At 36.3% G+C, this 11397-nt stretch overlaps 1 protein-coding gene across 3 annotated transcripts in view; it reads left to right on the top strand.

Annotated features, from left to right (window-relative positions):
- Positions 1-1333: 1333 nt before the first annotated feature.
- nrip1b (nuclear receptor interacting protein 1b) overlaps positions 1334-11397 on the top strand; it is a 113494-nt gene continuing 103430 nt past the window's right edge. For all 3 annotated transcript variants that reach the window (XM_034178944.1, XM_034178943.1, XM_034178942.1), the window contains exon 1: positions 1334-1575. The gene's annotated coding sequence lies outside the window, so the exon portion shown is untranslated. The remainder of the gene's footprint in view (positions 1576-11397) is intronic.

Here is an 11397-nt window from a genome sequence, read left to right as displayed (position 1 = left end):
ACTAATGATTAACTGCAGAGTGGTGCATACAGAGCAAAAAGAGAAGAAACAGTGCATCATGGGAACCCCCCAGCAGTCTAGTCTATAGCAGCATAACTAAGGGATGGTTCAGGGTCACCCGATCCAGCCCTAACTATAAGCTTTAGCAAAAAGGAAAGTTTTAAGCCTAATCTTAAAGTAGAGAGGGTGTCTGTCTCCCTGATCTGAATTGGGAGCTGGTTCCACAGGAGAGGAGCCTGAAAGCTGAAGGCTCTGCCTCCCATTCTACTCTTACAAACCCTAGGAACTACAAGTAAGCCTGCAGTCTGAGAGCGAAGCGCTCTATTGGGGTGATATGGTACTACGAGGTCCCTAAGATAAGATGGGACCTGATTATTCAAAACCTTATAAGTAAGAAGAAGAATTTTAAATTCTATTCTAGAATTAACAGGAAGCCAATGAAGAGAGGCCAATATGGGTGAGATATGCTCTCTCCTTCTAGTCCCCGTCAGTACTCTAGCTGCAGCATTTTTAATTAACTGAAGGCTTTTAGGGAACTTTTAGGACAACCTGATAATAATGAATTACAATAGTCCAGCCTATAGGAAATAAATGCATGAATTAGTTTTTCAGCATCACTCTGAGACAAGACCTTTCTGATTTTAGAGATATTGCGTAAATGCAAAAAGCAGTCCTACATATTTGTTTAATATGCGCTTGAATGACATATCCTGATCAAAAATGACTCCAAGATTTCTCACAGTATTACTAGAGGCCAGGGGTAATGCCATCCAGAGTAAGGATCTGGTTAGACACCATGTTTCTAAGATTTGTGGGGCCAAGTACAATAACTTCAGTTTTATCTGAGTTTAAAAGCAGGAAATTAGAGGTCATCCATGTCTTTATGTCTGTAAGACAATCCTGCAGTTTAGCTAATTGGTGTGTGTCCTCTGGCTTCATGGATAGATAAAGCTGGGTATCATCTGCGTAACAATGAAAATTTAAGCAATACCGTCTAATAATGCTGCCTAAGGGAAGCATGTATAAAGTGAATAAAATTGGTCCTAGCACAGAACCTTGTGGAACTCCATAATTAACCCTAGTCTGTGAAGAAGATTCCCCATGTACATGAACAAATTGTAATCTATTAGACAAATACGATTCAAACCACCGCAGCGCAGTGCCTTTAATACCTATGGCATGCTCTAATCTCTGTAATAAAATTTTATGGTCAACAGTATCAAAAGCAGCACTGAGGTATATATATATATATATATATATATATATGGTGGGGCAGGCGTTCAGAGGAGGTCTGTCCCTTTAAGGGTGGTGGCAGCAGCAGGCAGAGGAGGCGCTGTGTTTCTGCTCACTTCTTCACAGCGAGCGGACTACGAGAATAAACAATTCCCACAGAGTAAACGCTGCGCACTTCGGTCACAGTCGCAAAAAAAAAAAAAAAAAAAAAAAAAAAAAAGCAACGATGCATTTTCAGGACTACACTGTGATTTTTTTGAGCCGCGTCCCAGCTCAGAGACAGATGTGACGGTGGATTATACCGATGCGTCTCAGCGGCTGACTGTGGGGTGGACGCCGCAGGTACGTGCTTCAAATAAACATGCTGTAATAACTGCTGACCACGGTTGGAGAAAATTGCCTGTTTTCACACGCGGGTCACAATGGCGAGGGTTGTGTCGGGTTATGTGGTGGTTTTTTTTTTTTTTTTTTTTGAAGGGTAGAAAAGGCTGTTTGTGTGTCAGAAGGCGAACACAGGCGCAGGGATCTGCCGCTGAAATCTCTGCATAAAGAAGAAGTGGAGAATCACCCGCCTGCGTGAAAAGCCTTCCGATTTAACACACAAACTCCTTCACAATTTAACGCCACCTTTTAAATTCATGTGCTACTGTGTGTTTCCATTTATTTTTTTTAACGTAAATGTCGCCGATCTTTATGAAAATGTCAAATTTCTCCCTAAATACGGGGTGAACGACGCTGTAATGCGCGCGACTGTTTGTGAACATGCTCAGAGATTTGCGTTTAATGACGCGATTTAAACTCTTGACATTAATGTAGGACTGTCTGTATTACAGTTGTTGTAATGTCAGTACACTTCACATTGTACCAAAACATTAGACAGCTTTTTATTTTTCGGAGTACTTTTTGAGTGTTGTCAACGACAGACACGTCACAGGTCGCACTATTTTGTGTCGTAAAGTGAAGCTGGAACTCGAGGTGATTTCAGTTTGTCCACTAATTTTCTACAATATTAAGTTGTTTGACAACAAATAGCAATCATCTTATTTCAAATTTGAATCTTATCTCAAACTATTCTGTCATGATTTTCTAGCAAAACAAGAGCCGTCTGGTTTTAAACTCTTTGAAAGTACTGTAAAATAATTTAAATCCAGTCTTGTTTTCAGTGTCAGTGTTTACATTTAAATGACCTCTAATGTAACCGATTCAAAGCCATTTTGAGACATGTTGTCAATGTTTTACAGCAGTTTAAAAGCAGTTTGGCAACTAATATATATGTATTCAAACCTGTTTATCTCAGAATCACTGAAACCCCAGTCAGTCTTCAGTGTCATACTGTTAAAATCTAAGTGATCTATAATTTATTCAGACTAAAGCAATTTTAAGATGTTCTTATTGATTAACAGTAGTTTAAAAACAGTTGGGAAAAACAGCTAATATAAGGCAGAATCTCTACAACTGGAGTTGGTCCCTGGGCGCCGGACTGTGGCTGCCCACTGCTCCTAGTGGTTGGATTGTGTCTAACTGTAATTAGGATCGGTTAAATGCAGAGGACAGATTTCATTGTATGTATGTATGTAAGTAAATATCAGTTATTAAAAAAAAAGTGTAAGGAACAACCAACCAGCTTCTGTCATGCTGGCTTCAATTTAATTGGCAATTGCTGTCGCATCACTAAGTATTTGCATAAAATTGATTTCTTCTGTATTTTGACCCACCTAGCTGGCGGAATAGTGATCACTTGTGTCTTGTTGCAAAAAGTTCTCTCTGATTGAAAATGAATGGCAGCTGGTTGCTTTGCTTCTGGCTCTTGTAGCTAATGTGACCAAGGGGTAACGGGGTCCCAGCCATGCTTGACAGCATTGTAAACAATGCTTTTAATTCGCCCTTTGCTGTATAAACTATATAATGACACAACTTCCAACAGCCAGTGTTTTTCCTGCATCATTTATTTAGAAAAAAAAAAGTTTTCATATTGGTTAAAAAAATAATGTCAATATGTTCATGAAAGGCTCATATTGGCCGATATAATCGGCTCACTGACATATTGGTTATGCTGTATTTAAACTATTGTAAGATAACATAATTTGAACCCCATCTGTTTTCAGTGTCGTAGTACTTAAATATATATTATCTCTTAATTTATCGACTCAAAGCTATTTAAGATCCCTATTGATTGCAGCAGTTTTAAAACAGTTGAACAACTCATGTCTGTATTAAAACCCCAATAAAGTACCTTTAAAATATTTTTTTAAAATGAGTCTGTCCTCAGTGTCAGACTTTAAAACATTATTTGGAATTTCATCAGGGTCATTTAAAACATGTTGCCAATGATTTTTCATATGTTTTAAAAAACAGTAAACCTTTTTTTTCTGTTTTACAACCCTTTTGAAATGTCTTAAAATCAATTTAATCTTGTCTATCATCAAAGTGGAGCGGTTGAAAACCAGATTGTCTATTTTTTCCAAGTGCAGATCTATTTTAAAACATATTGTTCATTTAGAGATGTTTAAACACCTGTTTATTGTATAACTGATAGCTTGCTATTAATAAAGCAGTTCAATAACATTTAATATATGGTTGAATTCCCATTTTAAAATATTCGGAAATCATTTTAAATCAGTCTGTCACCTGTGTGTAACAGATTAAAACCAGGCTATCTCATTTATCTTGTTCAATGTATTTGATACTATCTTCATTGATTTACAGGTGTTTAAAAGCCAGTTCATCATTAACCTATGATATAACTAATATCCCTTTACAAAAACAGCCACCTAAACCAGTCTATCATCACTGCGGAACAACAGAAAACATAATGTGCTCAGCATTTTTTAAAATACATTTTAATTATATAACTTGAAATAGCTCTGCGACAGACTGATGCTCTGCCTCATGCCCTGTGATTGCTGGGATAGGCTCCAGCTCCCATTACCCTTAATTGGGTAAGTGGGTATAGAAAATGGATGGATGGATAACTTGAAGTAAAAAAAAAGCCCCTCTTAAGATAAATGTTTCAGTGTTTTTATCATAAGGGTGAATGATTAAACTTGATGGCAAGTAATTTTCCTGATATTTTACCTGGTTTTCTATCATTTGGTGCAAAGTAAATGACTCCTGTGTCATATATTCAAGAGTAACATACCTTTACTTTTGTGTATGTCAATTGGCAGAAACTAACATTTTAGCACTTAGAATCCTTGGTGTATCTGAACTACAACATGATTGGTGAATGAGTAGCACCCTGTTTTTCCCAGAAAAACTAGGTCAAGGTCACCGGTCTCCAATAGACTTCATCTTCACCCCAACATGCATCATTGCCATTACTGTATTAACTACCCCCTAGCTTATTCAGGTGATATTGGTTTTTTTTTTGCAGTTACTGACCAAGTTGACCTTTTTTCCCAAAAAAACAATAGATGAAGGTCACCAGACTTCAGTAAGATTGTGATCCTTCCCAAGATGCATTACTGTAGAATGATAAATATGTATTGTCCTCTTTAGGTGATACTACATTTATGTTGTTTTTGACCAGATTGACTTATTTTCACAGAAGAGTAAGTTAAAGTGACCAATCTTTAGTAGGCTTTGAATCCATCTAAAGGTATGTCACTGACATCATATTGATGAATATCCTTTTAACTCATTGAAGGGATAGTGTGTTTACATTATCACATGGACAGATAGACAGATAGGAGGATGGATGAAAACATGATTACAATACATCTTCAGCTGTCGGACGAGGGGTAACCAGGTTGTCTCACATTTATCATAATTATTGAAATTTAAACACGTTGCCATTTATTTGCAACAGTTTAAATATAACGCAGTGCTAAAATACCCTTGACCGTATGAGCATAAAATAGGAAATAGAATGTGATCTTTGGACTACTTAAAATAGGTCAAGGTTAGCCATTTTGAACTTGTCCAAGCTCTGTGTCCCAAGAATCTTCCCTGTGAATTTGAAGACCCTGGAAGTAATAGGACTGAACTTACGCAGAGCACAGAAAGACAGACAGGCAGATGGACGGACGGACGGATGCAAAGTCTTTGCAATAACCGATGGCGATATTTTGGCCTTGGGTAAAAACAGTTCAACAACTGATAATTTCTTTTTTAAAATGTTTTTATAAAAATCACTATAACTAGTCTATTTTTGGTGCCCAACAGTTTTGTCCAGAATGTATCTAATTTATCCAAATTAAAGGCATTTTAAAATATTTTGCCATTGGTTTGTAGCTAATTATAGGTAACAAAACAATTTGAAAATGAATAAAATCTGTTTTACTCTTTTTTAAACACATTAGAATAAGTATAAAAGCACCTTATTCTATCATTCATAATGTGAAACAGTTCGGGGGTCCGTTTACACTGGATTTTAATACGTTTTAATATAGTCCTTTACCAGCTGTTTTTTTTTTTTTCTTTTTGGAGGGTCAATCATAGTTCTACACTGTATTCCCATCTGAAAGCATCTTAAATTTTGTTTGTAGAAATTTATTAACGTCTTGCAGTGTTGCAAAGTCTTTCACTTTATTTTGGGAAGCATTGTAGTCTCACTTGTTCAGGAAGAGACAATTACGTTAGAGTCTGAAATTCAGACTAACTGGGTACTACTACTCACAAGGTTGTTCTAACGTACAGTAGGTAACTTGAACACTCATTGGGAATTAAAAAAGAAATAAAAAAAATCAAAGCTGTTTTGATCTTAATCCCTGACCTTTGGTCCTGATTGTTGAATTTAGATTGTTGATGCTGACCTTTGATCTTAATTATGACTTTTGATAGGGGAATCTCTGACCTTTGATCCCTACTCACAGATCATATATAATGGGTTCTTTTTTGGCTCATGTTCCACCCAGCCACAAAGTTTTGTAAAGTAAATAAATAAAATAATAAAAATTTCATTGCATTAGTTTTTGTATATTCCTGCTAACAAATAAATATACTTAATTGAAAGAATAAACTCCTTAATGGAGTTTAAAAATAATAATAATACATGGTTCAAACTGTGCCTCGTGGATTTGTCAGATGTGACCACTGGGCTGGTATTTTGAGAACACTCTTATAACCCCTCAACATGTACAGTAAAGACAGGGTTGTAAAATCTTACAAAGGATTGTTACACCATCAATATAACAGGCATGTTGCACAACTGAAAAGAAAGGCCCCGTCTCGTCTTTTACACACACGCACACACAAATTACCATCTGGATTTCTGGTCGAGTTAATGAACCTCATCATGGTGATTTTATTGTGTACTAGTATATCATTCCAAGTTCTTGTTCTGTGACAAAACCTTTTATGTTTCAGGAAGGTCTAGATTCTAAAGGTTGATACTAGGGCTGCAACAAACGATTATTTGGATCATCGATGAATCTGATGGGGTTTCGACACGATTAATCGGATTAGCAGGAATTTTTTTTTAAATGTGCCAGGGAAACAATTTTTCTCTCCTTCCATCACTTTATTTAACAACAGAGCATTATTTGAAAACTTAAAATACTTGAAAATCAACAAATCTTCAAATGTCCCTTGGCTGTTGAAATATAAAATAATAAAGAATTAAACAGTTTATAATAAAGAACAAAAATTATTTCAAATGACACTGCTTTATCAAAGTGCTGAGTTGCCATAAAACAACATTGAAACGTACAAATGTTATAAAATATATGGTGGAAAAAGAGGTAGTTTTGTTGCTGCAAATGAGCAATTAGCATAACCAGTTAACCATAAAACCTAAATCAAAAACTGTAGCCTGACTCATTATATGTGCAGCATTCTCTGTATAACTTGTAAACTGTGGTCAGTTCACAATGACACATGTGACTCATGTCTCTTTTTCTAAAATGGTATTGTAGCATTATTAGTTATTATTGCTATTATTATTGTTGCTATTATTAATATATAAATAAAAATAAATTTTAAAATATTATAATTTGTAATACATTTGACTCTTTTACAACAACATGCTGAGCCATTAATTATTATACATAAAATAAATGCACAAACATGCTGAAATGCCACCAGCTTAATGCTAACTTTAACATTGAAAACGCCATAGACATGCTAATGTGTTAGCATTGGCGTTAGTATAAAATACATATATCAACTGTTTCAGAAGACCATAACAGGTCAGTTTAACATAAAAAAGGTAAATATTCCTCACAGACATATGCTCTTTAGGGTTTTAGTTGGGAAAAATTAAGATAAAACTAAATAAAACTAATGAAACCAACGAAGCAGCAGCTCAAAGCTCTCTTTCATTGGTTCAAGATTCAAAGCAAAGCTGGGTTGATTATATGGAAGAAACGAAACATTTGCGGTAAAACAAAGTTATTTAGCAACTAATCGACAAGGTTGGGTAGGATTACTTTGAAAAGTAATCAGATTACAAGTAATCCAAATGTATGTACATACATACATGTAATCCACATGTACAACCCCTGGCAAAAATTATGGAGTCACCGGCCTCGGAGGATGTTCATTCAGTTGTTTAATTTTGTAGAAAAAAAGCAGATCACAGACATGACACAAAACTAAAGTCATTTCAAATGGCAACTTTCTGGCTTTAAGAAACACTATAAGAAATCAAGAAAAAAAGATTGTGGCAGTCAGTAACGGTTACTTTTTTAGACCAAGCAGAGGAAAAAAAAATATGGAATCACTCAATTCTGAGGAAAAAATTATGGAATCACCCTGTAAATTTTCATCCCCAAAACTAACACCTGCATCATATCAGATCTGCTCGTTAGTCTGCATCTAAAAAGGAGTAATCACACCTTGGAGAGCTGTTGCATCAAGTGGACTGACATGAATCATGGCTCCAACACGAGAGATGTCAATTGAAGCAAAGGAGAGGATTATCAGACTCTTAAAAGAGGGTAAATCATCACGCAATGTTGCAAAAGATGTTGGTTGTTCACAGTCAGCTGTGTCTAAACTCTGGACCAAATACAAACAACATGGGAAGGTTGTTAAAGGCAAACATACTGGTAGACCAAGGAAGACATCAAAGCGTCAAGACAGAAAACTTAAAGCAATATGTCTCAAAAATCGAAAATGCACAACAAAACAAATGAGGAACGAATGAGAGGAAACTGGAGTCAACGTCTGTGACCGAACTGTAAGAAACCGCCTAAAGGAAATGGGATTTACATACAGAAAAGCTAAACAAAAGCCATCATTAACACCTAAACAGAAAAAAAACAAGGTTACAATGGGCTAAGGAAAAGCAATCGTGGACTGTGGATGACTGGATGAAAGTCATATTCAGTGATGAATCTCGAATCTGCATTGGGCAAGGTGATGATGCTGGAACTTTTGTTTGGTGCCGTTCCAATGAGATTTATAAAGATGACTGCCTGAAGAGAACATGTAAATTTCCACAGTCATTGATGATATGGGGCTGCATGTCAGGTAAAGGCACTGGGGAGATGGCTGTCATTACATCATCAATAAATGCACAAGTTTACGTTGATATTTTGGACAATTGAAAGGATGTTTGGGGATGATGAAATCATTTTTCAAGATAATGCATCTTGCCATAGAGCAAAAACTGCAAAAACATTCCTTGCAAAAAGACACATAGGGTCAATGTCATGGCATAGGGTCAGTGTCAATGAGCAGATCTGATTTGATGCAGGTGTTAGTTTGGGGGATGAAAATTTACAGGGTGATTCCATAATTTATTCCTCAGAATTGAGTGATTCCATATTTTTTTCCCTCTGCTTGGTCTAAAAAAGTAACCGTTACTGTCACAATCTTTTTTTTCTTGATTTCTTATAGTGTTTCTTAAAGCCAGAAAGTTGCCATTTGAAATGACTTTAGTTTTGTGTCATGTCTGTGATCTGCTTTTTTTTCTACAAAATTAAACAACTGAATGAACATCCTCCGAGGCCAGTGATTCCATAATTTTTGCCAGGGGTTGTATTCTTTCACGTAATCCTACCCAACCTTGCTAATCGATGACTAAATTAGTTGACAACTATTTTAATAATCGATTTTAATCGATTAACTCAATTAGTTGTTTCAGCTCTAGTTGATACTGCCTGTCACATTGCTGTGTCTTTATATCAAATATATTTTGATACAGTTTGGAAACTTATTTTTCATTAACTGCCAGAGAGGCTTTGTAAAGGGTCTTTGCGTAGGTGTTTCTTTTCCTGACATGCCCTATTGCATCAACGGACTTTGGATTAGTGTGGAGGCTAAAGGTCGTTGGCTAAAGTTTTTTGGGGGAGTTGAGAGAAAGGGGGTAGAGTACATTTTGAATTCTGGTAGTAATAGACCAATTTACACAGCAACAACAAAACCTGTTTTAAAAAAATGGTTAATGATTTACATCTCATTGCTGTAAAGTAATACAGGGAAAAGTTAAACTTGTGTAAAGCCTGCTTCTTAAATGCTGTGTGTGTCTGGGGGTCCGCCTTTTTGCCCTCTTTTTGTCGAGCATTTAAGCTGCTTAATTATTTGACCTGAACTTACAGAAGACTTTCAAGGTGTTTCAGCTTGTCCTCTGTTGCCATTGATAACTAAAACGTCCACATTTACAGGCCAAGTGTGAAGTTGCATTTTGAGAAGTGCTTTTGTTGAGGCAGTCTCACCGTCGCTCTGCAACTCAAAGGAGCGTCTGTATTGGATGTAGCTTGATTTTACTGAGCCATCTGCTGTTGTCCAGGGAGCTGTTGTTGAGTGATGTATGCAGTAGCCCTGCAACGGAACCAGAGGACATTCAAATGCCCAAATGCAAATGATGTCTCATTTGCCGAGCAGTCACAAGACTGGACTCTGCACTCTACTCTCTTATCTGCCAGCTGCATTTCACAACGGCAAATCTTATCTAACATCAAAATGCTGCTGCTGCTATGTGAAAGTGGCATGTTGTGACGTGGGTATTTTTGTGTGTGACTGTGAGCGATTGTGGTCATTACAGTCGGCGAGAAGGCAGTGGTAGCATTTATCAGCCTTCATTGGAATCATGTCAGGATGATATGATCGTGTTGCATTTGAATGAATATGTCCATGCAGATTTTTTTATTAAAAAAACAAACATTTTAACCTTTACTAAGGAGGCAATCAGTGTTTTCACTAGCGTTTGTCTGTTTGTTTTTCTGTTAGCAGGATAACTCAAAACAATATTGAACATATTTCAGTGAAATTTGTTGAGCAGATTCATAATGTTCCGGGAAATAAATGTTTCCGTTTTGGAGGTAATCTGGAATATAATCTAGAACTGAGACCCAGAAGAATGTTTGGCACATAGTAACATTTAACTCAAAAACATTTGTGAAAGGACGTTGGTGATATTTTGGGGAGCAGATAGAAAATAGCCTAGAAAATGAGGGATTTTAGTTTGACTTTTATCTGGAACATGTTTTGGATCCAAGTAGTGCAGCGGATAACAGAATATTTAGAGGGGAATCCTGCAAATGGTGATAAAAGCATCAAATTCGGCAGAAATACTCCTTAGACAATCCTCTTTTGAAAAAAATGATTGGCCAAAAGTTAACGTTGTGCCAATTTTGGTAAAAAAGTGATGCAAATTACTAGTTGAGTTAACACGGTTTTAAAAAGGAATAGTTTGGCCCATGTATCATCCTTACTTATCACGTTACAGGGTAACATATGTCACATGTCATAGAATCCAATAGACGTAGACCTTGTTTGACCTTTACTTTGGAGACCAAGCATTCAACACTGTCAACACTATTCCATTTATTAATCCTATTAGCTCAGCCAATAATTTGCATTACTTTTTACCAAAATTGGAGCACCTTTAACTTTTGACCCCTATACAAAATGACACTGACCTTTGTCACCATTCTTGCTGTTTTTATCCTGTAACTGCATAGAATTCAGTCACAGATAGTCCAGACTATTCCTTTTTGGAATCTTTATGATCAGGCAAATAATGTGGAATATTTTTCAATATGATTGGAGCATGTTTGAATTTTGACCTCTGTGTAATTCTTCAATTGACCCCTACCTGACCACAGATTGAAAAGTCAAGTGGCCAATCGTTTTTTTCAAAAGAGGAGTGTCTGAGTATTTCTGCCGAATTTGATGCTTTTTTATCACTATTTGCAGGATTGTTTCACGTATCTGCTGCACTAAAGTTTTCAGCACTAAGGAATACGTGGCCTTGGTAGAGGTACATATGTGCTCTCT

The sequence above is a fragment of the Thalassophryne amazonica genome, chromosome 9, assembly GCF_902500255.1.
Source record: "Thalassophryne amazonica chromosome 9, fThaAma1.1, whole genome shotgun sequence".
In the NCBI taxonomy this organism is placed as follows: domain Eukaryota; kingdom Metazoa; phylum Chordata; class Actinopteri; order Batrachoidiformes; family Batrachoididae; genus Thalassophryne; species Thalassophryne amazonica.
This window is presented reverse-complemented; position numbering and strand designations above follow the sequence as displayed.